At 45.3% G+C, this 26,238-nt stretch overlaps 1 long non-coding RNA gene across 9 annotated transcripts; it reads right to left on the reverse strand.

The window, feature by feature from the left end:
• Positions 1-14: 14 nt before the first annotated feature.
• LOC310901246 lies at positions 15-24,881 on the reverse strand. 9 transcript variants are annotated; one of them, XR_014585657.1, is made up of 6 exons: positions 23,280-24,881; positions 22,880-22,934; positions 22,576-22,748; positions 6,225-6,380; positions 4,768-4,929; positions 15-4,593 (listed from the first exon to the last, which is right to left on the reverse strand). It is a non-coding gene; the product is annotated as an uncharacterized lncRNA (long non-coding RNA). The 9 variants fall into 9 exon arrangements; XR_014585660.1 differs by lacking the exons at positions 15-4,593; positions 4,768-4,929; positions 6,225-6,380 and adding exons at positions 14,341-15,579; positions 17,086-17,178 and having other exon boundaries at positions 23,280-23,433; XR_014585658.1 differs by lacking the exons at positions 15-4,593; positions 4,768-4,929; positions 6,225-6,380 and adding an exon at positions 12,220-13,890 and having other exon boundaries at positions 23,280-23,404.
• Positions 24,882-26,238: the final 1,357 nt, after the last annotated feature.

Raw genomic sequence — 26,238 nt, forward strand, 5'->3', positions numbered from 1 at the left:
GAGAAGGAGGAAACTAGCCAAATATACATGCAGATAAACACTTTGAGGATTAAATTAAATAGATGCATTGCTAGTATTGTCAGTGTTGTCAAAATACTCTTTTCATGTTCAGTATATCACAAAAACATTTTTTAAAAAAGTTCATTTCTTATGGTTATTATATTTCAAATTTTATGAATTTGGGAATTTTAACGGGAAATGTACTAGTGGGGCATTAGGTTAGCATGACTATCAAATAATAATGCAAGAAATGTTACTGGTGGGGTTTTATTATGCAGTGATAAATTTTCACATGATTTACATGGATTAAAATAACAGAAAAATAATGCCAGAAATGCAGTGTTACTGCTATTTTCAGAGGTTTCCTTTTTCTCAAATAATTTTTGCATTGGTATATGCTATAATACCAAAGGAAATCAGGTTTACTTTCTACACAGATTCGTGTGCGTGCCCCAGTTTTTTTGTTTGTTTGTTTGTTTTGGGGGTGGGAGAGTGCTTCATGGAGGAGAGAAACATTATGGGGATAAAACAGGATGGGCAAGAGAGATTGAATGTCAAGTTATTGTAGATGGATAGTAATAATAAACAAATAAATTTAAGGACCTCGTCCTGAAACAGCTCTGCTATTTCCTTTTGAACTGGCAGTTAAACATTTAATAGTTCCTGAAATTATCCACAATACATTCTTTCCTTTCTATAACTTTCTTTCCCATAATATGCTTCTGAGATTTGATTGCAATTTTGTTTTCATTCTGTTTTCTCATATGCATGCCTATTGTAAAGTACAATTTCTTTTCAGTTTTCTTGACTTAGATTAGTTAAGTTCTTTTGTTTTCCTGAACTGCTTCCCCTTGTACTTTGTTGTGCAAAAAAAGAGGCTACTCACATGACTGAGGACAGCGTTTGGATGTGAGTGTCCACATGAAGAACTTGGCAGGCAGCAGAACAAATATATATGGGAGAATACAAGCTGAAATTCCAATGACTGAATTTCATTTATGAAAACCTATTTGTTTACCCAAATATCTCTGGCAATCTTCACTTCAGAACATCATCCTGACAAAAGACTTTGCTTACCTATTTGTGAAAAGTAATGCTAAAGATAAATATTACAAAAAGTACATCTTCATCAGTTTCTTAAAAGGTCTTCTTTCAGTTTTAAATTTCCACCAAGGAGTAAAATATTTTTCTTAATCAAGGACTTAGAGAGTTACAGAGATTTGCCGATTGTGGACATTATTTTAGTAAAAGACTAATTAAAGACTTAATATGCCCATTTTAGCTATTTAATGTATTGCCATTTTTCCAATACTATACTAATTTTGTAATGAATTTTCGCATCCTAATAATGTCTATCGGGAGACAAAAAAGCAACTGATTTCTTTGTGGATAAAGCTATGATTTCTTTTTGAGTCTAATATCATGTTTTAGCAGTACAACACTTAAGATGCCAGTTTTGTTTCTGAAACTTTTCCAAGTGTTTAATAACCCCAATAAAACTGTACTATCTGAAAAAAAAAACAATAATAACCATACATTTTGTAAAAAAAAAAAAAAAAGAAGAAGAAGAAGAAGAAGAAGAAGTAGAAGAAGGAAATTGTTAAGAAATACTCAGAGGAGCAGAAGCATGAGAAATTTTTTTCTTAATACTTTACAATAGAGAATGGAACTATGGAGGTCAGAGGTCATCATGCCAACAGCACGAGAGATGTGGCACAGATATCTTTTTCTTTCAAAGATGTGTGTGCAAGTAATAAACTCTGGTAGTTAAGTGTAGGATGTAACAGATGAGCTTAGAGAGAATGTAAAGATCAGACAGTCAAAGATATAAAAACTTTAATTATCTCAGAAGCAGGCGAGTTGCAAGAGAGCTAAGGAATAGGCTTAGCCACAAGGGTATAAGGAAAGTAATTTTGTAGGATAAAGACTCTCTTGAAAAGCTGAAGTATTTATCCGTATAGTTTTTATTATAGAAGATGCTGGAGAAATACTTTTTCTTTAAATGTAACAAGAATAGACTGTCAGAGAAACACCAAGACTGAAAGAGCAGAGGTCGGATCAAACTGGAAAATTAAAGTGCTACATAACTCCATGACCAAATAACACTCAGAGAAATCTGCAAGAATCTAGGGAACTACAGATAAAAAGCTGTTAGGATAACCTGAAATACAGGCTAGGAAACAACGTTGTAAGACTACCAAACTTTATGGTTGACAGCCTCTGGCCAAATCATCAATTTAGCGGAACGGTAGATCAGGTTCAGTTGATAAATACAACATGCTCTGAAAAGTATAGGCTGAACTTTGATGAAACCTTAAATACTGTTCTCAGAAAAAAGACCTGGTTACCCCTGTGCACAAGCCTCTGAAATACCCCATACTAATACTCATTATTACCACAACACACAAAATTAAATCTTTAAAAAGGCAACAGATGTAGCAAAATTTCCAGGATAGACAGGACAGCTAGGAAGAAAAATGGCATGTGCAGACACGATGAACTATTTAGCTTAGAGCTCGTGGCAGCCCCAGGGAGGCATGTCAAAAATGTATGTACAGCAAATGGAGTTGAGAGAGGCAAGGATCTTCCCCTGATACCTGTGCTGTTTTCATCTCCTAAACAAAGACCAGCAATGTTTTGAAAGAAAGAACAGCATATGAAAGCTGTTCTGTAAAACTGCCCGTGTGTTTCACCACTTTTCACCAAGGCTCAATTAAAATATCACACTTTATGAAGCGTTCAGATAATATGAATCAAAATGTTTTGTCCAAATCTTGGATCGTGCATCAAAAACTGCTTGGTCCAATTAGCTAGGCTAGCCTCCAGCTATAAACAAGCTCCTCAGATTTGTGGCTTTCCTTGATACGAATATCACCTTAGCAGAAATTCCAGCCTACCCAAACTTCAGTTAAGATCATAGCACCACGGCTACCTGTGCTACATTTAGAGAACAAACCTTCTGGGGAGCGGGTAAGGGAGCTGGGGCTGTTTAGCCTGGAGAAAAGGAGGCTCAGGGGAGGCGTTATCACTCAAAGGAGGTTGTAGCAAGGTGGGGATCGGGCTCTTCTCCCAAGAGACAAGCGATAGGACAAGAGGGAATGGCCTCATGTTGCACCAGGGGAGGTTTGGGTTGGATATTAGAACAAATTTCTTCACCAAAAGGGTTGTGAAGTATTGGAACAAGCTGCCCAGGGAAGTTGTTGAGTCACCATCCCTGGAGGTATTCAAAAGATGTGCAGACGTGGTGCTCGGGGACTTGGTTTAGTGGTGGACTTGACAGTGCTAGGTTAATACCTGGACTTAGAGGCCTTTTCCAACCTAAATGAATCTATGATCCACTGTCTGAACAAGAGAGTTTGTTTCCTTCATCTGCATGCCAAGGATAATATTCAGCTTGTGATACTTTATATTTAACAACTAAAATAAAGCTGATAAGAATACAGAGCACCAAGTTTGGTAACCTTATTTCACCAGGGATTGCCTTAGGCTATAGAGAATGTGAGCAAAGCCTAGGAAGAAAACATGCAAACAGGAGGCCAGATAAACACTGTTTTAACTACTTGGTTTACCCTTCAGTTCTCAGAAAGGTTGATAGCTCCCAGACTGGTTGGCATTCAAGTGATGGACTTAATGGCCATCTGTCTGGGGACCCACTATTTACTTCCCTCAGCTACATGGATGGATGCCAGAAAGAAAAGGGTTTGAGATTAGCATACAAGAGAAGCTTTACAGGTTTCAGCTTTACAGTTGTTAATTTTAAGATCTTTTCAATAACCTTTTCTGAGACAAACATGGCATGAAGTAGAGTGAACAGACCCATGATCACAGACATTGAAATTCAGAAGTGTGTCAAAACGATGAGTTGGGTGGGATTTCACAAACATGACACTCAGTACATACAAAATAAAAATAATTCCTTGATGGCCAGGAAAATCAACTATAGAAAATTAAATTAAAGCAGGTCAATCTCTTCAACAACAATGTGGCATAAATGTTAGATAGAAGTATCATGCACCCAATTGCAATGTGCATCCAAATCATCCATAAATACTAGTCAATGAGTTGCATAGTACAACTTTAATTTTAATCCTATGCAATAAAATACATTTTTGCTCATTTCACTGCCTATGCATCGTTGTGTCATTACTACGGAGCCTAGCTGAGCTTTTCTTTTTTCTTTTTTTTTTTGTTCTGTAAAACAGACCAAAAGAGAATAAATTTGTAACTGAAAAAAAATTATGGTGCACAGTGCAGCACATGGAGAAGGCAGCTGAGAAAGGCAGTGTTCAGAGACACACCTCACACGGCAGAGCTCAGTTTATCACCTGCTATGCCTAGCGTCAGGGCTGAAGACCCATCTGAATGATGTATCTCCACGCTGAATGCCTGTGCAGAGAATCACCAATATATCTTTGCTTCTTCGCAATTAAATGAAGTGTAAAAGCTAAACATGCAGATTTTCAGAACGAATTATTCCCCAGATGATGCCACCATACATGTTGCCTCTTGGAGGCTTTTTGTAGCCCTTATTCTGTGGTTTGCCTCTGGTATCCAGGGCTGAAGGGAGATGCATAGACTGAAATTACCTTTCCTCTGAAAAACAGGCAGACAGAAGACACGTTTTAACGTGTAACAACCCTCTTTTTCCTCCGTATACACCAGATGCTGTACAACTACTCAGGATCTGATCCTAGCAAAGAATTCCTTTGAAAGTAGAGCACCAAAGGGACACGCAGACCCTGTACTGATCTTTGACAACAGCCTCACCTGTCCCTTAGACCAGCGCCTCCTTGGATCTCTCACTCTGGATGTAGTTCACCTTGGCTACAGCGCTTCAGACTGAAGTCTTCGTTCCAAATGCAGCTCAGACCCTACCAGTAAGCCTGCCATGTCCTGCCCCGGTCCTGCTGGCCCTGCAGACCATGCGAGCTAAAGACAAGGCACACGGTGGAGGAGAACAGTGTGAGCTTCTGGCCTCTGACCTTAGAGAGTTATCGAATTCCCTTTCTGCTAACGGTAAGTCTTCCCCAAACAGAACTCAGCCCAAAGTAAGGCTTTTATTTTCCAAGCCTTTATTTAGAAAATGACATATGGAAAAGAAGAGCTAAGAAAATATCACCAGCAATGACAAAGTGACAATTAAAATAATGATAGTTGGGGACACATATAGTAATATCTACATTCTGTGAAATTGCTGATCGTTTTGACTGCTGCCTGCTTGCTCTGCCTTGCTGGAGAACAAGAATGCTTACAAATTGCATCCTTTATGCATATGGAGTGCTTCTTGCTTGTTTGTTCAGCCTGTTATGTTTGTCTAAAGCACTTGTGCTCCAGCGTATTCTAGCGTCACGAGTGCAGTTCTATGGTTATGGCTGAGAAGGTATTTAATTCTAATTTTGTGTTTTCAGGAGCTTAACGTCGTCTAAACAAATTACATTTTGGACACAAATCTCTATGCCTGTACTGCACCAGAGATGAGCTACCTATTTGTTACGTCCAAACTCTGCGGTGGCATAGAAATTTTTATTCCTGGCACTTTGACAGTATTTATGGAAATATTTTTGCCTGGGAAGCGTCCTTTTTAATCATTTGAACTTAAATGCTCTGTAATTCTCAGTTACTGCTTGTGTAATGAAAACACAGCTGACTGTAAAGCAGTGGAGGTTTTGCAGAGGCCAGGTGGCTACCACTGCACTTCCAGGCACTGCAGCAAACAAGCACAGGCACACGTGCCTGTAGCTTCGTGTTTTCACAGCCTGCTGTTGGCGTCATCCTCCTGCTTTAACTCAACTCTTCTTTCCCCTAGCAAAACAAGTGCACTGAGAAATGATAGAACAAAGGTTAGGGGTTAGAGATCTGGATTATCCAGATGCAAATCCTGACATTTCCATGGATTTCACATGCAATTCTGGCAAGCCATTTGGGGGCAGGTGGAAGTGGGACCCACAAAGCCGTCTTCAGGAATTGTGGGGAGAAGAGCTCTGGCAAACCATACCTCACACCACTTCCTACTGTCTGCAAAAAAAGGCCAGGAAAATCAGTGTCTGTGGGGTACAGCTAACCTCGGTGAATGCTCTCCTTGAATACTTTGTCCTTACCTGTAAAATGGAGACAATCACACTTCCTTACCACACAGATTCAAGGGTAAATATGAGGGAAGATTTTAAGAGGCCGTTATGCAGTTGTACGTACATATATACTCTTCAGACATTGCCAGGACCTACCGTCCACCAGCTTGTCCACAATTCCGCAGCCAGGTACTATGTTAAAGGTGTAAGGGTGTAATTCAGTCTCCCTGCCACTCCCGTTCAGTTGCTGGATTCATTTCTGACGCTACCTACAGCTGTGATTTGATTTCACATCAGGAAGGATGAGAAAACCTGCATTAAAAAATGAAAGAGACATAGAGATATAAAAGACCTGTTATTGTTGAGTTAAAATAGTTCCGTGCATGGAAACTTCAGATAGCTAAACTGTAAGGCATTGTAAGCAGAGGATCCGAGCAACAGGCATTTTAGATAATGTATGGACTATGTGCTATAGAGAATATTAGCGGGCTGGTAACACGGAAAGGGAGAATGCAAAGTGTCCTTTACTGCAGTGTATTTTGATTACATGACAACGGAGAGTAGGACGGCTTAGCGAAACTGTTATTGACTCTGATAGTGCCTTGCTGAATCATTCATCACTTCAAAGGAATATAGAATTTTCTTGCAAAATGAATATATTACGTCCCCCTCATGTTTAACTAGATGGAAATGAAACTGAATAGTGAGCAAAATGCGAACACTTCTTGATCTAGTCAGTGGCTACTGGCTCTGACTGAAAGGCAGAAATGCTGGAAATCTTGTCATATGCTGCAAGAACATGTCTGGAGACTGATATTACACTGCTGTCCTAGGAACAGAAAGTCAGTTGTTAGCCATTGTAAGCTTGATATTTGCGAGGAAAGGCAATACTCTGAATTGTATATTGTTCCTTTGTTTTTTTCTGTGCAGAGGTACTCAAGGAGACACTTGAAAGGTAATCTACTGGATATAAAATCAGAGCTAGATTGAGTCCCCAAATTATATATCTGAAGTCCTTAAGGGAATTAGAATGGAATAATAAAGAGGCAAATTCAATCATTTCAAACCTGGTTGCATGTGGCACAGGCTATGGCTACGTTTCATACGTTCAGCTGTAGAAACTGCATGGAGGGTAGTTAAGAATCAATAGAAGATATTGTATTTAGTTATTCATGTTTTTGTTAAAGGTGAACAGAGGCGTTGAAAACAGACCTATTGGATCAGAGCTTACCAGAAAGTACAAGAAAAGCAATACTGCAGTTGTGAAACAATGTAGATGTTGATTTCCTATTAGTAGACAAATATTGTTAACAAAATCATCACTAACTTAGCTCATTCTACATGCTGTAGTCAGAAAGTTGTTCTACATCTCTTTGTACTTACCTTCTGTAGTTTTGGAACAATGTATGTGTTTTTTGTAGCTAAGGTGATAAACAGCATGGTTATATTCATATACATTTTCAAATAAGTATCTATCGTGATTTAATGTTGATAAATCAGAAAATTTCACACCACCACAAGAATTCAGGGACACTACTCACTAACGAGTGCTTTCTAAAACTAGCCAGAGAAGTCTTGCAGTTTGGGGTCATCTTAGCATGCAGCACAAATACACATATCATTCAGGGGCTGCTCACTCCTCACTCTTGTGGCAATTTATGCAATCTCTCTGACACTATTGCAGTGCTAATTGCTCCAGAAGATACCCCAAAGACTTCTGAAACACTCAGCCTAAGAACATAACTGTAAACTAAAGCCTATGCAGAAGCCCATGAAGTCAAATCTTTACCACTTGAATAGATACGAGTCACATGAACAGAAACAAAATTAAAAGCAAAGCAGTAACAACAACGAAAGCTATTTAAGGTCTTATCCATATATAATACACACACATATGCACATATACACACTTATATGCATAGGTATGTATATGCATGTCAGCTGATAAAATGCTAATACAAAATGAAGGTAAGAGCAGTAAAATATATCCCAGAAATTCTCACTGCATTCTTGGAATTCAATATCTTTATTAAAATACCAACTTTGAACATAACAATAAAGCTTTAAAATGTGAGGTTTTTTACCAGCTTTCTTTGAAATGGCTCGATGTATAACTTCATCCTGAATATTACAAGTTGCACACATGGTGAGCACTCGATACAGATCAGCGTGCTGGAAATTACTCTCCAAATTTCCCTTTGCAGGGGTTTCCTGCAGGGCTTCATAGGGGTCATGGGCCACTCCTAATGCTGCTCCATGCCTAGCCTCATTTTTTTCCTGGAGTTATCATAGCTACCTTATATCATCTTCACATGAGACGGTGTTGCTGCAAAATGGTGGCATTCCGCTCAGGGTGGGGAGAAGTGGATTGTAATATCTCCTGCTACTGAGCAGTCACGGAGAAACCAGACTCAGCCAGTACCTCGAGGGTCCTCAGAGCAGATGGGCGTACTGACTAATGATGATTTTGAAACAAAGAGGGATTTTAGGACTGTTTGCCAAGAAAGCATGGGATATGAAGTTAAATTCACACACAAAAGCAAAACCAAAAACAAATAAACCAAAACAACAACAAAAACACCTTGTCTCATGTCAAAATAACATCTACCCATCAAGCTGTGAACAATTTTATGCTTGACCCCAGAGGTGTTTTGAGTCCATTTGTGACATAGTCCTGTATCAAAAGGCCTTGCGAACCCAGTCTGATCTACTTCTTTGAAGCAAAAGCAGTAAATTTTTACTTAATTTGGAATATAAATGAGATATAAACAAAAGAGGAATAGAAGGTCGAGGGAAAAAGAAAAAAAAAATAGGAGAAAATATTTTCATAAAGATGTGAGACAAGCTGAGCTGCAGATAAGAGTGGTAGCAAGAAAAAGAAAACAGAAGGGAAAGAAAAACCAGGCACGCTCCCTGGAGAGGAAGAGAGAACTGGCCAGGGGAGAGAAACAGCACTGGGGAAGAAGGAGGTAAAGACAAGTGAAGAAAAAAGCCCGATCTTCCAAACACAAGCCTTATCAGCCGTGGACAGAAAAGCTGTCTTTAGAAGAGAAAATTGGACGTGAAGAAATCACAGTAGGAGATAGAGAAATCCCCAAACACCTAACCTAGATAGGAAAACTGAAACTGAACATGAAGGAGACAGAAGAGAAGACAACAAAAATAAAGATGAGAAAGAATCCAGCTGATTATTTCTTTCGACATTATCAGTTAACGATTCTTGTGCCTGGGCTAGCATATGGTTCCTAGCATATTTCCTAAATCCTATGAAACCTGTGGCAGAGGGTTTGGGTGAGTGGTGGCAGATGACAGCACGTCTTGGAGACCCCTTCTTAGTCTGGATTGTTAAACAAAATTAAGTCTTCCAGAGAAGCTCATGTACACAGCATCCTTGTTTCTGGCAAATATTAATTGGGCCAAACATTTTGCAAAACCTTGTAACAACTTGTGCAAAAACATCTATGCTACAGCTAAAATTTTACTGGTATAAACTTGGCCGTGTCAAAGAAAACCAGAGCGAGCTAGATGGCTATGTACAGATAGGTTCCAAAGATCAGGCTTAGTGAATAAAAACGTTTCTAAGTTTCTTGATGAAACTGGTAATGCTTTAAATGACAAATTTTCAGTAAGAATACTTTTTGTGACCAGGAGCGATCCAGAGGAAGGAGACGCCAGGGGAAAGGCTGGCAGACAGCAGGTTCAGGGGGACCAGCTCCACCATCGCCCTGCCTGCCTCCGAGGGGCTCCTGAGGAAGGGTCTGACGGGGGCATACCCACTGTCTCGGCACGGTAACGTGACCCACGGGCTGGGTAAGGGCAGCTGTATCCCACAGGCAGTTAGGCTTGGTAAATCTGGGTAATGGAGTTCGTTATTTGGTAATGCATTTTAATGGGGGGGGGGGGGGGAGGGGGGTACGGTGCTGTCGTTCCATTACAATTGTTGGAACTTAACGCAAAGAACACTTCAACTTGCATGGTAAACGAGCACCTTTGTTTCCGTAAGGTGCTTCTGAAAGGTAAAAAATAAATAGATGTGAAATTCAGAGCTCACTAGGGATGCACGCGGAGGGTGAAAGATCCTCTTAACCTGCCGCCTGGGCTACCATCACCAGGGTTCAGTGCCACCCCTTACGCCCCTGAGCAATAAATACACAGTGTTATAAACACAATCCCACAGAGTGACCAAAGCAAAGCATGGCATAACTGCTTCTCACCAGCTGCATCTCCCGCTGCCAACTTCCTTCCCAAATACATTACGGACAGAGTAGCACTGAGCATGACCAGAAAGGAAGAGTTAATAAGCAGGAGCGAAACATCTGAACCGGGAAGCGTTTCATCAGGGAAGGCACAGAGCCGCAGCGCACAAGGGGTGAAGCAATTAGCCAGATGTCAGGGCCGTGCCCCAAGCGAAAGCCGTGAGGATTTCTAGGCTTGGTGTCTGGCTAAAAAGCAGGGCGGCAGCTTTCAAGAAAACTGCCCTTTGGGAGCAGCAGTCACGGGGTCGGAGTGCAGCGTTGAGGAGGCAGCCCTTCCAGCAGCCGAGACGTTCAGAATAATTTCCTTAGCTCCGATTTCAGACGACAGGCCGGCTGCCCTACGGCGTATCCAGCCTGGGAGCCGCAGGCACCTCGCAGTGCCCGTGCAGGTGCACAGCAGGGCTGTGGCACGGGGCTGCCGACACAAGCAGCGGGGAAGGCACACGGTGCAGCTTCACCCCCTGCACCTTTCATGGGAGCACGTGCACTAGCATGCACTTGCCGTGGAATTCCAGCAAGCCAGCCGTGCAAGGGAAAGCCCTCCGGGGTCTGGGGGTGCTCGCCCGCCACCTGACAGCAGGGCAGAGCGAGGTGAAGCCTTGCGGGACTCTGCCATGCTGCCTGTTCCTCTGCTGGAATGGCTGCGAGGAAACAGAGCACACCTGGCCCAAACTTAATACACAGCATGCAAAGTATCCTCCTACCTCATATCCAAATACCTCGCCTGTAAAATAACCTGCCTTTCCTTCCCCTTCCCTCCCCCTTCTGAGCCTGAGCAGATGGACTTGATTAAAATTATTTTGCTTTGCTTTGGAAATGGATACAAGTGTAAAAATGGATGGTTTGGAGAAGTTATAATGCAAATAAATTTTTTGCAGTGGCTTAGAAAAATCCATTAGCTAAATATGTCTACTGCTTCTATCTTATATGCCATAAGCCATATTCTTACTAAAGAAACTATAAATTATTACGTGAAATGCAATTACAGAATATAGTGTTTATGATACTGATTTGTGATCAGTGAAACGGGACAATCCATCCTTCTATAAGACAACCTAAACAATAATGGTAAAAATCTAACGGCTTTCAACAATCCCATATTTCTCAGAGGAGTGAATAATGTTTGAGAGACTCTTCTGCAAGATCAACGGAGTCACTTAAATCACACCGAATATCTCATCTAGCAAAGCAGAAGTTCCCTCAAATCTCATCACTTTTTACTGAAGTCAAAGGAGTTCTCTGAATATTGAACACTAAAGCCATAAAACTTTAAAGACATGCCTTTCCACAAACCCACATCTAGGTTAAAATTTGAAATGATCCAGATCTCACTTTCATATAGATGAGGGATTTAGCCACGTGTGTTATAAAGTCAGCTGCCGGTGAGATAATCTAATACAGCACAGGTTCGGACGATGCCAAGTCCCCGAACCGCTGCGGGGAGTTGTCAGGGAGCATTTTGCAGGTTCTGCCTACGTGCATCAGCCACAAGAGCTTTTTAAAGAGCGTGCTTAGAATGCACTTGAAGTATATTATTTTTATGAATGCTACCACAAAGCACATTTAGGATTTATAACTTTGATTCGCTTATTATAAAACTGAGAAAATATTTTCAAGAAAAATGCAAATTTTTGCAGGAATGAATTAATGAATTATGCACAGCCTTTTTCATTAAGCCAGAGCAAACCTGTTCAAGTTTGCTGGTTAGTGCTGGTTTTGCAGTCAAGCATCCCACCCTGATAAAAGACCACTTATACTGAAAGTGCCTTGTCAGAGGTCCTTGGAAACCGTCTAAGAGGAGATAGCTGGAGCACACACCCGTGGGCTTTAACCCACCGGCCCCACCAGGTCACCAGGACCTCTTCGGCTCCCACTCCTCCAGCTCCCTCGGACCCCCACTCTCTAACACATCGGTGCAGATGCTGGGTGGCGAGACCTCGAGGCTGCCCACACAGCCTCCCCCGGGAGGTCCCAGGGCTGGATCAGGCCGGCGTGCTGTGCCTGGGTGAGCACTGCGAGCCTCCCAGGCAGCCATCCGTAGTAGCTAATTATGGTGCTTTATTAACAAGAGAAAAAGTTGGATCTACGTGAGCCAGTAAAAGAATGGTTTCATTAGGATAAAGTTCCATTAATCTGGAAACAAAACTAGCTATAACAACCTTTAAAGTTCTTCTGTCCTTCTTGGCAGGCTGGTTTTTACCACATCCTTTTCTTCTTTTTTTTTTTTTTTTAATGGAACCTTTTAAAGAAGCTTGGAGGGAGAGACACTTAAAGTTCCATGTGCCGGTACAATTTATAAATGAAAACATATATTACATGTCATAGAAATGACGTTTTTCATTTACTGATCTACATACAGCTGAATGTTTGTTTTGATAATTGGCCTTTGCACAAAAAAGGCATTAAGTCAGCAGTGGTGAATTATTTATGAGACCTACTTTAATGTGATTAATCTCTGAGGGTCTTAAGAAAAAAGGTCTTAGGCATGGTGCTGTTTTTCACTAACTGATGAGCCAGTGAAGAGTCAAAGATCTGTGAGGTCGCTTTCCCTCTCGTTTTGCCCGCCGCAGGCAGGTGCCTCCCACCCACCAGTTTGGGGTGGGATGGTGCTGGCAGCACTGGGAAGCAGCTCACCTCAGTGGGGGCTGTCTTTCAGACCATCCATGGGCCTGATGCGGAGCCTCGCATTAAACCGTGGCCCACCAGTCCTCCAGGAGCAAGGTGAAGGCTTTTAACGTGGTGGGAGGCTCCTCAGTCATAGCCACAATAAAGCAACTTGGGCTCGAAGATAATCTTATCTGCACATGAACACGTGTGTTTATAACAGGAAGAAACCCCGCATCTTGAATTGCTCTGCATCTCAAAATCCTTCTTAGAAACTGCCTTTGTGCCTCCATCCTCGGGAAAGCTGTGACGGGCGACCTTTGGGGCGTCACGGCCGATGCTGGAGCTGTCCTGCTGCTGCCCTGTGGCAGACCCCTGAACGAAGCATCGCTCTGCAGCGAGCTGCTGCTTCTCAGAGCCACGACCAAGTTGTAATTAACAAGCACAAAATGGCCAAGCACAAACACATTCACAGAGCCACGCACAAGTCTTTTGCATTCAGATATCATGTGCCCCCCCCCCCCCCCAAAAAATCAAGTTAACAATGCGGAGGAGATGCTGCGTAACTGACACACAAGAGTTTAGAGACTGAAGAGCCCTCTGGTTCTGCCTCTTCCCAGGCAAGAAGCCGGGCTTTGTACCTGAAAAGTGGGGCGAAGGGGTAGCAGAAGGGTGGGAGACAAAGGGGAAGCAGCTTGGCCAGAGCCCGAGACGGTGACATTTGTGAAACAAAGTGGTTTTGCACTCTGTTGGTTTATATAAATCATGCAGCATTTTGGTGGAAATAATGCCATTTTTGGTGAAAGGCTGCCAACGGCATTACTCTGAGGTTTCAGAATCTGGGCTCAGGTACAGTTTGACCTTTTTGTTCTGGAAAGCTTGCTGCTGCATGAATACACAGCACATTCTCCACTCTTGATCAAGCCTGCAAGTCTTGTAAAAACTCCTTACAGTCCCAGGATCTGCGCATTACAAAGGCAGGAGGCAATAAGTGGAGGTTTCCCAGGCTCCGTTTGCTCATTACCAGGAGGCCAGCTCTGCTCTCTAATATTTTTTTTCTTTACTTTGTATTGAGGTACTATATTTTTGTGCTGTTAGTTTGATTTTTGGCTTTGCAGCTCTGCTTTCTGCTTGCTTTGACCCTTGGGTCTGTGCACGTAACCAGCATTGCTCTAGCATTTGGGTAAGATGCAAGAAAAGCTGGGAGCTCAGCTGCGCTGCCTGGACACTATTTGTCCCAAGTGCAAATACTTCGTCCTTTCAAAGTACTCGTGCACAATTACCTCTCCTTATTACCCTGGTTCTGTACAAATACCGTACAGTGCTCTCAGCTGTGGGTACAAATAACCCCAACATACTTCTGGAGAATGTAAACCGAAGATCAATGTTTTGCTGGAATTACAAACTGCCAGGAAACAGCAAAAAAATGGAATGTGCCAAATAACCCTCCCTTTTAACTTTTCGCAGGAAAGCACAATCTAGCATTAAGATCTGCCATGCAGAGAACAACCGCTCATTACTTCAAAATGCTAATTAAAAATGACAAATGAATGAAGACATAGCATCATTAAATGAAGAAGTTTTTCGTATGCAAGCTGAAAGGGCTTGAGCTGCTGCAATTTTGCCATATTTGTTTGAAAAATGATAGCAAATGGCAGAAGCTGTTTTAAAGTCGACCTTTTAACTGACTCTTAATAAAAATGCATTTTGAATGTTAATTAAGAAGATGAAATAACTCACACTATTCATTTTCTGGCTCCAAATGCCTGCTCCGAGGACTGCAATTACTCACATAATTAAAATTTAGGTTATGGTCTCTCATGTGTGTCCTTCTTTGTATACGAATTTAAAATTAAAAACACGCTCACCGTCTGAACATCAATATCCAAATAAATCACCTGTCCCTAATTTCTTCCCAGGTAGGCGATTTAGGTATAGCATAGGCTGGGGTTAGACCTGGGTGAACCAAGCATTAACACCCTCTTATCAGATGAGCACGTGGAAAATCTCTTTCGTCCTTCCAGAAGCGCACCTGTTAAGTTCCCCGTGGGAGCGGTGTATAACCTGTTGCTACCACCAGCGTTGCTGTTTGCTGCTCACTGATAATCGAGGCACCATTAAACCCCACAGGCATCCTATGGGGCTTTGGCATCCCGCTGGGGAACGACCCAGCCGTGGGAGGCTCTCGCTGGCGATGTGGTTAGCAGTGTCAGGGCTGGTGGTGGTGCGAGGACCTCTGGCACGGCTCTGCCTTGCCTTCTGCCTTCATTCACCATTACCTGTCCCAAAAACACAGCCCTGCCAGCAGAGCAGCCGGCTCCCGCAGGAGCTGCTGGCTGGGTGAGCACCCCTGGGCTGTGCTAAGCAGAGGCGCAAAACGAGCGTTAGCTTGCCCCTGGCCATAAAATTGTACCTCTCCCTGCAGAAATCAGCGTACATATGGCTGAGCGTTATTAATACCCAGTTTTCCCAAGCTCTAAATTTTATTCCTGGGTTTTACATTTCCAGGTCTGTGCCCTGAGTGCCAAGCGCTGCGCGATGCTCTCCCCAGCAGGGAGGTTTGGGCAGGGTGTGAGCAGCTCCGTGCAGCCTCCTCGCAGCCTAAGCGCAGTCCCTCTTCTCACAAGGAAATTACTTATTTAGGATTTATCCTACGGAGATGAAAACGGCCGCTCAGCACAGCAGTGGTGACACATCAGAACAAAAACCAGAGCCAAAAGAAGAGATCTTCAGGAAGTTCTATCTAACCAAGCTTCTTTTTAGAAAATAAAATAATAATATATTTTTAAAAATTTAAAGGATCGCAGTGCCATTGGAAGTAGCATCAAAAGCAACAAGTAGAAGGTATGCACTGCCAGTACAGTGTTAAAGGATATTTCTTCCATATCACAACTGCCAGGGAGCAGGCAGGGCCCCTGGCCATGCACATCCCCCAGCAGGGTGGTGCAGGGTGCTGCCCCTTGCCTGGCCCTGGTGCTGTGCACGTGGGGCATGGAGCAGCTCCATGAGCACCAAGAATGGGCCCAAGGGTGCTGAGCCCAGAGATTCACCCATTTACAAACCAAAACTGGTACTCAGGTGAATGCATCCACCAGTAAAGATTTACATGCAGTCCTTTAAAAAAAAAAACTTTAAGGATTTTTTTTTCCCCAACTAGATCTTCCTGTAGCCTTCACAGTTTCTTGGGAAAATTATTAAAGAGAGATGAAAAGCATATTTATTTTACCGTGTTTTAACGGAAAATACTGAAAGTATCATGTAGTGATTTCCCTGGCTTTGCAGAAATGTCTTCCATAGTCTTAGCATGTGTACTAAAACCTTAAGGCAAGCCTATTTTTATCCCCAAGCCCGTTTTCATCCCCACTGCTGCATGAGAGGCCAACAATACAGACGTGCACAGCACTGGCACAGACTTTGATGCTCCAGCCCCAACACCTCCAGCCTGCTGACCGTGCTGCTGGGGGCAGCAGCAGCGCCTTGCGGCCCGCCGAGGGGCTCCCCCCGCCAGCAGCGGCCTCACCGCCCTGCAGAAATGCACCAGTTAAATTTTAAACACAGCGCTTAAATATTAAAGTTTCTTCAATTTAATTTTTAAAGTTCCTCGAGCACATAAGTGTTTGCAAATCCTATGCTGCAGTCCTGGAGTTTTCACGTTAATATTTAATGCTTATAGCTCCATGCCTGATGTTTTATTTGATCATCTTCCTAATTTTTGTACTTCTTTCTGAGCTATGAGTTCCTTTCTTTATTGAAGCTGGTTACCTCTGTGTGTAAAATATTTCTAAGCATGTCCTAAATTTACAGAGGCAACTGGAAAAAGCCAGTGCTGCGGCTAGCAGCTCCTCTAGAGATTCATTTCTTAGAAAAACACTGCACACTCGTCTTGCGGAGAGGTGAGCTCTGATCCCCGCGCAGCTCGGGTGCTGCTGACCTTTAACAAACGAGCACGAGGTGTGCCAGGGCTCAGGGGCAAGCAGCAGGACCAGGCGCAGCGGGGACAGCCGCAAAGGGTGCAGCCGTACAGCCCGCCCGTTCGGGGTAGCAGAAGCAGTAGCCGAGCTCCGCTTTCTTCAACAGCAGGTTGCGATTTCTTTGCAAAATAAATAAATAAAAAGCTTTTGTTTAGAAATCCATCAAAAAACATAATTAGTACTCACTGGCTTAATAAGCTGAAATGGGACCTGCGCTACAATTTCCCTTTAAATGCGCTTCTGGCAGCTGTGGGTTTTGCACACTGCGAGGCAATGAACCTAAAATTACGAGATTACAAGTTAATATTGCTTAACCATCGTAACATCAGCATCTGTGCTGGTGGGTGCTAGTGCATATTAAAAATCCTTTTGCCACATTTATTCTGCACTACCCACAGGTAGTGGGTTTTTACTGGTTATTTTTAAGCCTGTGAGCCCTGAGAGCGGCTGTTCTTCTGGCTGCAGCTCCTCGCGTGCCGGTCCCCAGCGAGCCTGTCTCAAGAGTATGAGATGCATTTGCTTTGCACTTTCCAGCCTCTGCTTTGGGTGAAACCACTGCCCGCCTGCAACAAAGCCAACTGGGTGGAATCTTGAGGGAACAAATAAATAAATAAATAAATAAATAAATTGCCTCTTGCTCACTGCCCACCCCTGCCCACGCCAGTGCAACCAGAGCCTACCAGTTCCCGTGGGGCAGCCCCGTGCCCGATGCAACGCTGCCGGGGCCCACGTGGGAGCAGATGGGGTCAGAAGCTGGCAGCAGCACAGGACCCAGAGTAGTTAGCACAGCTGAATTTAATGCTGAGGATTAACCTGGCTAATTAGCGCCAGCACAGCATCACGCTGGTGCAGCCCTGCTCCGCTGGGGACAGGAATCAAATCGCTATGTGACGGCGGGTCGCTCCCTGCCCTCAGTGCTCCCAGTCTCCTTGGTTTTCAGTCCCCACTTTTTCCACGTGCAGGAAAGCCGCAGTGCCCCTACGGTCACCTCACCCTGCCCCTCGGGCACACCCCTTGTCCAGGTGCCTCTTACTGCAAGGCTCACAGAAAACTTGTGAGAAAGTTTCAGCAACAAACACTGGTGCAGAGCAAGAAATGACCTTGGGCCAACACCGGGAGCAGCACAAACGCGGACAGACGGATCCCTCTCCTTCAGCCCTGCAGCCACATCACCCAGCTCTGTGTCCACGAGCCCCAGCAGCTCCCTGCCGTCCGAATAACCCCCGCACGGAGCGCACGGATATTTAGCCAGGCACACAGCCAGCTGACAGCAGGTGCCAACCAGAGACATACTGCAACGCATGCGCTCACAGAAGGGGAGTTTGGTGTAATCGAACCCCAAACATTTGCACTCTGGGTGCTCCCGAAAATGTCTAGGGAGGGAAAAACAGCAGCAAGGTGGGATTTGTCTGGTCAGACAGCACAGCTTGTGGGCCTTGACCGCTACTAAATGTAAACAAAAATGACCTTAAAGTAACAGTGAAAAAGCCAATGAAAGTTCCAAAACCAATGAAACAGTCAGAAGCTCGCCTTTACATACGGTACCATGAAACTCCTTCCCTGTATGTGACAAAGAAAAGGACTTTTGCAAGACGCACTTTGAAAATGGTAATTCAGCGAGGGATCGGCTTCGTGCCTTTTTTTTTTTTTTCATTTGAAGCAGAGTCAAGCGACAACCACCACGCATCCGAGCTTACGGGTGCCGTAAAATATTATCCTCAGAAATGTAATCCTTGTATGGGATTAGTGTACCCTACCCTTATAGAAGGTGAATATTTTTAGTGAAAAATATTTTTAGTGCAAAGTAACACCCAAACGTCCGATGCTGCTCAGGGTGGAAGAGTCCATAGGCCAAGCGTCCCTCTGGTGTATATGTATCATCCCTACCAAAACAATACAAGCTGTGCGAGGTGTCGGGGAAGGAACAGATGTTTTCTCTTTATGACTTTGTATCTAGTCACATGTGTGGGTGCAGTAAAGTGTTCTCTTCTGGTGTCTTTTCACAAGATCCCTTCTTTTTTTCCTTTTTTTTTAAGCCACAAAGCACTGAGGTACAGGGACTGCTTAGAGACCGGACTGTCTGGCGCGCAGCACAAATCGTTTAGCTAATTACTCGCTGAGTGCTCTAATCAGCACTGCCTGAATGAACTGACAGTGGCAGCCTGAATACGTGAGGCCAAGCAGCAGGAGCAGCACGCACTGGGCAGGATGGAGACCTCCGAGGCGCCCCCAGCCCCCTGCACATCAGTGCTGGGAGGGGGCCAGCAGCACGCGGGAGCCCCCAGCCCCAGGTGGGTGCACGTGCAGCCAGCCTGCCTTCTCTTACACATTTCTTTCCCTCATTCCTTCATACACGGGCCATGAAAACCTCCCCAGCACGGGTGGCCATGGATTGCCAGCCGCACGCAGCAGCCTGAGCCCTGCAGGCATCACCTGCCCCACTGCCACTTCCCTACCTGCTGATCAGTTTGAGTTTGCAGTGCTCGATGGAGAGGTTAAAATGCAGCGCTGGGGGATTCATAAGGTGTTCCCGAGAGGCAGAGGGACCTGGGCTCTGCGCAGAGCCCACGGCACCGGGACGCACAAGGCCACAGCAAGGCGAGGCGCATCAAAGCGTTATTTACAGAAAACGGCTTAAACCGAGTGTGTGGAAGGGACTTTAGCTCGTGGCCCACCTTTCTGTGGGATTCAGCCTGCTTCGCTTGTTAGCTAGCTGCATAGATCAGCTAGGAATTTAAAATCTTCTTTCTGGCTAAGCTTTGTGTTATTTCCACTGACTGGAAAGCTAAAGTAACTCCGACAAATGAAAGAAAAGCTATACAGCACAACTGAAAAAAAAAAAAAAAAAAACGAAAAATATTTCGGTGAAAAGCCTGCAAGAGACATGGGGCCAGTTCCCCCAGCGCTGGCTCCCCTGGCCTGGTGCTGCACCAACAGCTCATCTGGACCCGGGCCCTCTGACACAGTACTTGTGTGCCGATCTGCTGCGCCTAACTTAGTGCAATTACACCTGATTGACAAGATCTTTTCAGAAGAGATAGTGAACTAGGTGGAAAGGAGAATAAATTGCTTCTCGCCTGGGAAGCAGGGCAGGCGTGGGCAAGGAGGCACTACTCAGACAACACCACCACCACCAGCAACACGAGCACTCCTGCAGCACGGGGCGGGATAGGCACAGAAAAAGGGGCTTTTCCGTGCCTTGCAATTAGAGGAGAGTTGCCTCTAACTCCAGCCCGACGCTCAGGTCATCAGCCAGCTGCTGGGGGTGAAACCAGCCCCGGTTTCAACCCCATACACAGCAACAAGCTGCTGAAAGGTTTTTGCATGGACCTGCCAGAACTAGATCTGGGTGGCCAGCAAGCTCAACAAAAGCTGGTAAATGCAACCAAATTCCCTGATTCTCCGAGGGCTGGATACATCTGGAACGTCTTGAAAGGCTCTTTGTGTCCTAATGCTTTAATTACAGTTATCCTTTAGTTCCATTTGCTGCATTAATGTGCTATCATCCGAGTGCTTTCCAATACAGCTATTTCACAACAAAACAGTGGCTCGAAAATTTAATAACCTGCTAGGCAAGAAGAGCCACAGCAAAAGCCTGTTTCCCACAGCCCTCCTTTCTCGTACATCTCAGAGCACCACTGACATGCTGAATGCGTTCTGAACTCCACTGAAAGTCGATTTCAGCATCAGGCAGACCTCAGAACCTTTCTTGCTTGAGTATCCCAGTTTTGCATTTCTCTCAGCCCTCTCCCACATTCCCAATATAGCTATTTACATATTCAAACAGCTGATGATATGGAGATATATATCCAGATGGAGTCACAAAACTGCCTAAAAAGAAAGCCTCCCCATCTAACAGCCCCACGTTGGGCTCCCCACGAACACCAGCACCCCTGCTGTGAACTGCCCCAACAGACAGGAACTCCAGAAGTGCTTGTGCAAGACAGACTGTCACACGCAGGTCAAAACAACCCCATGGATGCTGAGCAATGTGTCCCTGGGGGGCAGAATTTACGCCAAAGCCACTGCAAATGAACCTCCCTGTCCGTGTGCTCGGATGAGTTACTGCAGGAAGGTGAGGCTCCCTTGGGACCTGGGAATCTGAAGCATCTGGCTCATGGGACACGCGTTGCTCCCGTCCTGCAGTGGCTGTAGGAGAGTACAGCACTTCGCCTGGCTGCTGCTTAACCATCACAGGCATCTTATCATATTACTTATTAGAAGTTATTCCCTTATTTACTCGTAAATAATAAGATCCCCCCTAAAAATACAATTTATATTTACTTTCTTCTCTTGGTGTTTATCGCGCTTCAGGACCATTGTGCAAGATAAAGGATATGCACCGGCTGAGCTTAGCACTCCTCGCTCCCTACCAGCTCTGGAGTAAAACACCAGTTACCTCTGGCAGTATTTTCTGCATGAGTGCAAGAAGCAAAACACTGATTCCTTTCAACAAACACATAACAGGAGAGTAGCGGCTGAAAAATCCAACCACTTCAATTTCCTCCTTCCACACTTTCAGAATAACTTGGTGGAAAGAAAGGAAGATCATGAAATCCTTAACTGATTTCATTTTAAGCCTAGAGCTATGTCAGCAGGATTACATCCTCCCGGCCAGATCTTGGAAGAAATCCCAAGCAGCGTGAAAAGTGTGAAAAACGGGTTATTAAGGACTGGTCTCAGTGTAACTCCTGTTCCTGTTCCAAGCGTGCTCACACAGTGTGTGTGCGACTGAGTGTGAACTGGGGTGTGCACAGCGAAGTGCCGGGCACGGGAGCGTCTGTTACTGTGAGGGGCATCTCGTCCCAGCACGCAGAAAGGTGATTGTCAGGGGCAGTACACACAAGTCTTATCAGATTTTTTCCCTCCTTTTTAGAAGGAAAAAAATAACTCTCCTCCCCTTTCCAGCCTGACCTGCACCCTGATCCCAAGCTCCAGGGCCTGGGATGTGCTCATTCAACAAGACCATCCAAAAAAACACGTTCCCTTATGTACCAGCTGCGTTAACAGACTCTATACAAAAAAGTTTCCAAGTCTGGCAAATTTTATGTATCTAATGCTTCACAGAAATTATCTTTCAACACAGAAGACTTCTGGAGTTCTCTGCAATGCTTGCAATAAAATAATTACATATAGAATACAAACATAACTAAACTCTGCTCAGGATTCAGGCAAAGAAATACAAAAATGTGGGCATCCTGTAAAAAGGAAAGGAAAATGGTGGACAATAAAAGGTGCCAAATACAGAGCTCATCATTAGAAGGTGCATCGTGGGCAAATATTTGAAGTGGTAGAATCATTCTGAGAAACAAAAGCTGGATTTCAGAAGATTCCCAGTTGCCCTTGAGAGGGAAGAACAATTTTTCTGACTTTGCTTGGCAATGGTAGCACCCATGGAAAGCCATCCTGAGAAAAGCACCTACAGTCTTAGCCAAGAATATTGGTATTAAGGACTTCCAAAACACAGAAAAAATACCTACAAATACATCCCTACAATGTCCCACAGTAAGCAGCACAGAGAACCAAGGACAACGCATGTATTAGATTATAAAGTTGTTAAATAATAGCATGGCAAGGCAGCTGTATTCTAACAATTTCCAACTTTAAAGCCTCTCTCTCTGCAAAGTGGAAAGGGGCTTTCACAGGGTTTGCAAAGACAGAATTCCACAAACTTACCTCCCATTGTTCATATGCTATCCAGCCTTCTTTCTGCATCGAGCCCTGCCAAAGCCATTACACACGTCTTCTCAATTTGTTCTAATGGCCATTGAAAGCTGACTTTTAAAGGGAGGACTAAGAGCCAGCTGGCTCTGTCTGCACCAGCCTCGCAGCTCAAGTTCCTTCAATATCTGGCAGGGGGAGACAGGAAAAAACCACTGTAGCCGATATTATGGGGCTGATAGTATATGGCTTTTAAAGCTTGCAGCTTCTTTAGGAAGTGCCTAGCCATTAGCAGGGACCTGGGGCTTGGAGGACCTACCTTGCCCGTCTCACTGGACATGTGTTCATCAGTATTCCTTGTGCTCCACCAGTGCCTTTATTAAATTAAGGGAAAAAAAATGCATCTGAGTATTACAAGAGAGGCAGCAAAAGAAAATTGTCTTAACAAAACCCTCCAGCTTTATAGCATTCAGTCTAAACAGTTTGTTTTCCTGAAAACTTCTCCAGTGCCCATCCTATATGCAATAATGAAAGCTTTAATTGTTTTTTTTAATATATCTGAAAATCAGACCACTTAAACATCATGATTTTAAATCAATACCATTCACGTGACTGATAATTAGATATTAAACCTAATTTAGTCCAAAAGATTTAGAGGTCGAGCATCAGATAGTATTTAATTAAGTAAATATAAAGCACTGATTGCTCTTTTGTCTTACTCTATTGATTACACTGCATTTTTGCGGCATTTTTGCAGTCTGGCACTGTGTCATCAGCGGAGCAGCACAGAAGGTTTGCCAAGTCGTCCTGCTACTAAAATATTTCACAAACCAGCTCACCCTGCCACCGCAGACTACTTAAAGAGGCTGCAGTGTGCTCAGGGAGGTGGCTCACAAGAGCCAGCTGCGAGCCCTCTGGCATGGGACGACTTGATGCTGGGCAGCTGGGCAGGGCTCCTGCTGGAGTTTGGGGCATGGGGACACCAGTGCCAGCTGCAGGTGGGCTGGGCACGAGAATCCTCACCGCTCCGGCTGCAGTTGGTGTCCTGGGCATGGGGAGGACTTGTGCTGGGTGTTTGCAGTCATGCAAGAGGCTGCTCTGAGCACGGCAGCTCCTGGTGCCGTCTTCAGACCTCCCTGTGCAGATTCCCCAGATACAGTGTGTGCCCTGGTGTCCTTCCTGAGGCTCTGTAGGATCAAGGCTCCAGCAATGGAGTTCAGAAGGCTGTAAGCGTCAGGACAGAAAGCCAAGCTGCAGGCTGGCATGCAGAGGAGCAGGTATTCTGAACAGCCAGGGGTTCAGAAGCAGGCTGCATTATGCTTATGCCTTTTGGCTGGTTCTGACCAGAATAATAAATATTATCTAGGGACAAAACCAACAGCAAAATAATCCCCAAGAGATGCACAAAGTAAGAGAGATGCAACGAGCTCCCACTACAGGTATGCTCACAAGAAGCTCTGCTCCCCATCTCACCGCACTGCGTTTTGCAGCTGTTCCGCGTTCTGTGTCGACTGTGAGAGCACAGAAGAAAAATGTGATTAAGGTTTTAGATTTCTTGCACATGCATGAAACTTGGTGCCTGCAAGCCGACTGGACACGTGTTTAAGCCATCTCAAACCAGTTTGCAGAGGCAACCCCACGCATTTCACATCGCCAGGGCAGGCAGATAGCTTGGGGGCTGTTACCACCGCTTACCTGTCTCACGCAGCGCAGATCGCAGGGCAGCCCACACGGGGAAAGCTCCCACCTGAAGCATGTCCTTTCTGCTTCCCTGGGCTCGTCACCGAGCGAGGGCTGCGGGCTGGGCACTCGAACCCGAGCTGTGCCCGGTGGCTCCTTCCCAGCCGGTGCCCCATGGCCCGAGCAGCCCGTCCTGCCGGCCTGGGACACCAGGGTCTGCCTTAATGATTATGTGATTTATGCCCCTCTTAATGATTCTCTGATCCCCCTGTAAGGTCATCTCCTTTTTCCTCGGTTTCCCTTTAGCTCTGGTGGTGGCGCTGGGAAGCAGCTGAGAGGCTTCTGAGGGCACGACAGCCACCCGCCCACCTCGCCAGCCCCACGAGGGCCCAGGCTGACCCTGGAAACATGCCATTGCTGCCCACGAGCCCTAATCATCAGGCCCTGCCAGTCCTGCTCACGGGGCACTTGGCTTTATTTTGAAATAAAACCTCGTTGAGGGAAAGGTGCCAAGCGGAGGAGCTGCCGGCCTTCCACCCCACAGCCGGGTGGCACCAGGAGGCCCAGGCCCCGTTCTGCACCCGAGCGCCCCAGGCCTCAGCAGAGCAGCTCCCCCAGCTCCCCCAGCTCCCCCAGCTCCCCCAGCTCCCCCAGCTCCCCCAGCCGCGGTCCTGTGCCGGGCTGGCTTTAGGTGAAAGCAACTCGGAGATAAATGCGTTTGTTCGCTCCTGGAACAAACGCCACAGAAAGCTAACTTCGTCCATGACAGACTGAGCCACGTTGCTAAAGTAAGAACATTAAATAACAACTGGCTCCAGAGAGATTGATTTTCTTTTTTTCTTTTTACATTTGGACAGGCAAAGAAATGTTTTTATTGCCCTGTAAGCCTAATGGTGTGGTATAAAGTGCTTTCCAAGACTGCTGGTTAAAAATTCTATTTTTATCGAGGAACAGCATCTCACCAAGCTGTAGGGAGGCACTCAGAAGCCACGCTTTTGTCCCCTGGCTACCAGAGAAGTTCCTGGCCACTGTGTTAGACGTGTCGCTTCCCATGGTGAGGGCTGAGCGTTCACCTGGCTCCGATGGCAGGGCACCACACACAGCACACACACAGCACACACACGGCACACACACAGCACACACACGGCACACACACAGCACACACACAGCACACACACAGCACACACACGGCACACACACAGCACACACACAGCACACACACAGCACACACACGGCACACCGGCACACACACGGCACACCGGCACACACACGGCACACACACAGCACACACACGGCACACACACCGGCACACACACGGCACACACACAGCACACACACGGCAGACACACGGCACACACACGGCACACACACGGCACACACACGGCACACACACGGCAGACACAGCACACACACGGCACACACACGGCACACACACGGCACACACCGGCACACACACGGCACACACACACGGCACACACACACGGCACACACACACGGCACACACACAGCACACACACAGCACACACACGGCACACACACGGCACACACACGGCACACACACGGCAGACACAGCACACACACGGCACACACACGGCACACACACGGCACACACCGGCACACACACACGGCACACCGGCACACCAGCACTGCCCACGCTCCCCCATGGGGAGCTGCGAGCTCCCGCAGCTGCAAGAAAGACACGCTCTCCTACACAAGAAAGTACTTCTCGCGTCTTTCAGAAGATGCTTCATGCTAACCGATCGGTAGAGTTAAAAGATTGGCACTGACTTTTTCCTTCTAAACCCTGTGGAGAATTCCTGCCCCTGTCGCAGGGTAAAGCCAGTGCCCGCTCCGCCGCAGGAGCTCCCGTGCGCTGTAGGGCAGCCCGTTTTCCCCTGAGCTCTAACTTCTGCCACAATTTACCAACCAGAGGAAGCAGGTATATGGTAAAAGCACAGACTTTTCCTTATCCTTTTCCCATCTCAAGACTGCTAAGCC

The sequence above is a fragment of the Anser anser genome (genome assembly GCF_964211835.1).
Source record: "Anser anser genome assembly, chromosome: 6".
Taxonomy (NCBI): domain Eukaryota; kingdom Metazoa; phylum Chordata; class Aves; order Anseriformes; family Anatidae; genus Anser; species Anser anser.